This window comes from Gekko japonicus, unplaced genomic scaffold (assembly GCF_001447785.1).
Source record: "Gekko japonicus isolate JY-2015 unplaced genomic scaffold, Gekko_japonicus_V1.1 scaffold1122, whole genome shotgun sequence".
Classification (NCBI taxonomy): Eukaryota; Metazoa; Chordata; class Lepidosauria; order Squamata; family Gekkonidae; genus Gekko; species Gekko japonicus.
In genome coordinates, this window is record NW_015166456.1 from 95157 (window position 1) to 100479 (window position 5323).

Here is a 5323-nt window from a genome sequence, read left to right on the forward strand (position 1 = left end):
AGTACCATCACAGATTCTGTTTCTTCACCAAAATAAGCCAATAGCAAACCTCTATTAGTATCCAGTCTGGGTGTATATATCCCCAGACCTCCATCTTTGTAGCTGGTTCTCACTATAGAGACATGCATTTAGTGTTACTAAGGCTGTGGTCACACACACTAAATAATCCACTTTCAATCCACTTTCCAACTGGATTTTGCCAGTTCATACAGTAAAATCTAGTTGGAAAGTGCACTGAAAGAGGATTGAAAATGGATTATTTAGTGTGTGTGACCGCAGCCTAAGAGTATCTTCTTAATTAACCCACTAATGTATCTCTTTTGCACAGGAAGAGCATCTAGGAGACTGCTTATTATCATTTTTCTACTCAGCTACATATGCAAAGTGCACCAGAGAGATGGCCCAAACTTTTCCCAATTACTGCTTCTTGCTAGGAAAAACAGTGATTAGTAGAAGAGAATTAATGCCATAATAGAAGAGAAAATCATATATTCTGTAGTTGGACATTTATTCCCAGTTACAAGAAATATCACAAGTAGCAGTCCCCAACTACACCCATAAATCTATGGAATCCACCTTTCTTGTAAAGCAACACTTGATATAAGTAGTATACCAGGTGATGTTATTTATCTCCATGCCATGAAAAGATTCAGCTGCCCATTTACACATATTAGGCTTCTATTTGAGAGGCAGGGCATTTTATCTCCAGGCCTGCAGCCTAATGTCCAGGATGAAGGATACTGTGGAAGTCTACCCTAATCACATATAAAGAATGGACAGTAAACTGGTATCATAAGACTATTTTTAGAAATGAAAAAAAAAACACCCTCAAATATAACACTAATTACGACAGACCATGAGGAGTGGTATGATTGACTGATTGATTAAGGTATTCATATTTATTGGAATAAATCTATCAAAAATCTCTTAGTGTTTTTAAAAGGTGACTGAACACAGCTTAAGATGGCATCTGAGGTAAACAGTACCCAAACTGTATGTTAAAAAGGGAAAGTTTAATACTGTGTGCTAGCACGTTTATACTTGAGCAGCAGTGCAATTTACTGACCAAGGGCTAGCAATGGCTATTCATGCCGTGCTTCTAAAAGCCACAGCTTGTTTCAAGAGATTCAAAGGATACTGCCTTTTGTTTCCTGTGCACACTACCTCTAGCTGTTTCATCTGCTTGATCTTTGACTAAATTGGAGATCGTATTCATCAGTAATATGTATCAAATCAAATTACTTTTGACAAAGTAACATCAACACCTTTTCCAGCCGGATGATTAACAGCTTGGCAGAGCCTGGAAGGCGGACACCCAAATGAAGATAGAAAGCTGCCATCTTGTATTATGATTATGCTGTTATATTGTAATTTTAATCTAATGCTGTTTTAATATATATTGAATTTTAATGTATTGTCTATAAATATGTTGTTAGCCGCCCTGAGCCTGCTACAGCGGGGAGGCGCGGGATATAAATATAAATATAAATAAATAAATAAATAAATAAATCTTAATGAAATATTAACTGAGGTGTTCAGTTAAATTATTGTGAGAGAAAATTTTGCTTTTTCCCCTAGATGGTACTTATAGTGCCATCTAGTGAAATAAGTTAAGAAGCAGCAATGAGGGATGTTTCCAGTTTTAGGCTAGCCTGGAGGCTAGTTCCTGTTATTTTACTGCCTTCTTTTAGTAAAATAATGTATTAAACTTTAAGACCACAGAAGAATGTCCAACAGAAGTGTCTAGTTTAATACAATGCCTAGGAGTGTTCTAGACTTGGACTCTGATTCGTTGCTAAGTAAATTGGGGGTTTAAAATTTGATTTATCTATACTATTTCTCTCCATGAGGGTAGATCTGCAGATACCTAAATCCACAGAGCCCCCACTGAGAGAAAGGCAATTTTTCTCCAAACTTGGGGTACTCCCCAGGTTTGCAGAAAAATCTTAAAACTTAAAAAGACATGGAGGGAGGGGGGAAGGAAACCTTGGTGAGCCCCCATAATGCAGTGGGGAGTGGGGAAGGAAGCCTTGGTGGGCCCGCCTGGAGCATCTCCTGAAAAGCTGCCGGGGGGGGGGGGGAAAGAAGGCTCCACTAAGCCCGCTCAAAACAGTTCCGGAACTGGGGATCCTCCAGAATTTCTGCTTATTCCTTGGAGAAAATGGATGCTTTGGAGGGTGGACTACTGTATCTGTGGCAAAGTTTCTGTTCTCTGCAAAGAAAATACAGGCTGCATTAACATCCAGTGTGTAATGTACATGGATTCTAATTCTTAAACTGTTGAATGTATTTGAATGGATAATGTATATCTTGAGATTACATAGGCCATAATATTTTTTCTTCTGTTTCTGAATGGTCTGTGGGCCATAATAAAGACTGACTGAAGGTTACTGGATGAGGCACTATTTTCAGGGTTGACATTTGCTGATTTGGTGAGTCTCTGACACCAACCAGCAGCAGCCACAAATATGCTTGCATTTTGGCTCAGCCCAATCGCAAAACATTGGGAGGTTCCATAGAAGGATCCAAGCTAAGCATCCTCCTGTCATGGAGAAAGCTTTTTCCAGCTTCTTGCAGAGACAAAGGTGATGCCTCCTGCATTCTTCTGAAGCACCTCCTGCTCCAGAGAGGTGGAGGAAAGTAAGGATGGGCTTTTTGCTTTGATGAGGACATAATTGGGGTGGAAGCAAACAGCTGCCAAGGAACGCCCACAGATACCATGTTGGGGATTGCTGTTCTATAGAGATCCTTCGGATAGTGAAAAGTATTGGAGTTCCAGGTGTAGCATAGTGAAATCTGCTCACATTTATTGATTACGTCAGAACGAAAGAGATAACTTAACCGGTGCGAGGCCAGCTTATATTCGTGCACACACTCACACCCAACACACCCCCAATTTCCGTGATAATTCTATATACATGGCCCCAGTAACAATAGGTTCTTATCAGGATCCTAGCACTCCCATTGGTTCTCGCTAGGATCCCCGGTGGCTATTGTTCTAGACCCGGAGGTCTGTGAGTCCGGTAGACCGCATGGCCAAGCGCACGCGGTCGCAGCTATCTTAATACATAACAGATAGCTTGTTACCAATGTTTATTAAATTTTTAGGCCACCCTTCTTCCAAACAGCGCAGGGCAGCACATGTGATTCACTTTATCATCAAAACAACCCTGTAAGATGATGTAGGCTGAGAGTGAATGAATGGGCTGAAATTACTCAGTGAGCTCCATGCTTGAGTCAGGACTTAAGCATGGATCTCCACAGTCTTGATTCATCACTCTAACCAATGGCTGTATGACTAGTACATTTTTAATTTGGGCAATCATTTAAACCTCTTGAATATTTGATATTTTTGTTGTTGTTCAGTCGCACAGTCGAGTCCGACTCTTCACGACCCCATGGACCAGATCACACCAGGCCTTCCTGTCTTCCGCCGTCCTCTGAAGTTGGCTCAACTTCATGTTCGTTGCATCTATGACACTGTCTAACCATCTCATCCTTTGCCGTCCCCGTCTTCTTTGACCTTCAATCTTTCCCAGCATCAGGGTCTTCTCCAGTGAGTGCTCCCTTCTCATTTGGTGGCCAGAGTATTTGAGCTTCAGTTTCATTATCTGGCCTTCCAGGGAACAGTCAAGGTTGATTTCTTTTAGGATTGACTGATTTGATCTTATTGCAGTTCAAGGGACTCTCAAGAGTCTTCTCCAGCACCATAGTTCAAAAGAATCTATTCTTCGGCGCTCGGCCTTCCTTATAGTCCAACTCTTGCAGCCATACATGACTACTGGGAATACCATTGCTTTGACCATGCGGACTTTTGTTGGCAGGGTGATGTCTCTACTTTTTATCATGCTGCTTAGGTTCGCCATCGCTTTCCTCCCAAGGAGCAGGCGTCTTTTAATTTCATGAATTAATTCATTAATTAATTTGATATACAATATTGAAATAAAATGGGTTGTAAATCAGTGTGTAAGAACTGCTCTTGCTGGCTATTGCTTTGTTGCGAAGCAATTTGTTGTCTGATTTAATAAACAGCAATACATAATAGGCAATTATTGACTAGACAGTAATTCAGTCTTTGAGGACTTTTCTGCTGAGCTATTGAAGTGAGGTATTTGGCTTGGGCAACTTATGAATGACAGTGAGCTCCTGGCATTGAACCAAAGGAGAGCACAAACCTTCAGTCTGCTGTTCCTTCTATTGTTTATAAGGAAAGGAAAGAAGAAATGACAGCAGTCATTTATCAGGTCACAGTGTTAATCTAGTCAATGAAAAGGTAGAAGCAGTTACAAGGGAAGTATTTACTGAAAATAAAACATTAGATTCATTCAAGTTTCATTTTAGGCCCTTCACATCTCCTGTGAAGTTGTTTGTAATGGATATTTAGAAAGTATTCAAAGTACTTTAATGTACTGTGTGCTAATGAAGTGGTCCTTTTCTTTGATGTAGGAAGTAAAACAGGTTGTCCTAATAGTAGCTGTGTTGTGGTATCTAATACAGATGTGGAATTAGATACAACTGAGTTAAAAGGAGATTACAGTACATCTGGCAAAAGAAGGGGTTTTACAGGAGAATAATTTGTTGTGGAATGGATTATAGAGGAGATGCTCTTCTAATAGCAATACTAAATGTAGGATTGTAAAGGAAATAGATAACAGCACCAGTTTGTCAAATTTTGAGAGAGACACTGTTGTTAGATATAAAATGAAATTTCCATCTATTAAAAATACTTAACTCTGTACAGATGAGTACTTTAAAATATGCAATTAATACAAACAATTAATAAAGAGTATTAAAGCTTTTATGTGGCATATGAGTGGGACGGACTGTCTGCCAAGAAGCCATATTTGTAAAACCATCTCCTTCTGGCACCATAAACACTTCCTTATTTTGAGCCATCATGATAGGTCACTTGGTTTGTGTGGGATTTTAGCAGCTAAATTAAGCTGTAGAGACCTAGGGATGATTGCCAGTTGGCCTTCCTCACAACCTATGTCCTTCGAGCCTCAATCAACCACCTCATGTTTTAGAATGAGAGGACATTGCTAAGCCTGAGAGGCTGTACTATGCACTTGTTTCCTGAAGTTTCCCTTCTGTTCTTGGGAATGAGCTCAGTCTTAACTGAATTTCCATTCTTGGATACCTACAAGAAGTCAGGAAGAAGTCAGAAGGAGGAGATCTCATTTGGCCCTTCGCTCCTGAGTCCTATTCACTAGCCAATCTGGCTGTGTGTTAGGGTTGCCAATCTCCAAGTGGTGGCTGGAGATCTCCCACTATTACAGTGGATCTCCAGGTATCAGAGATCAGCTGGAGAAAATGGGCTCTG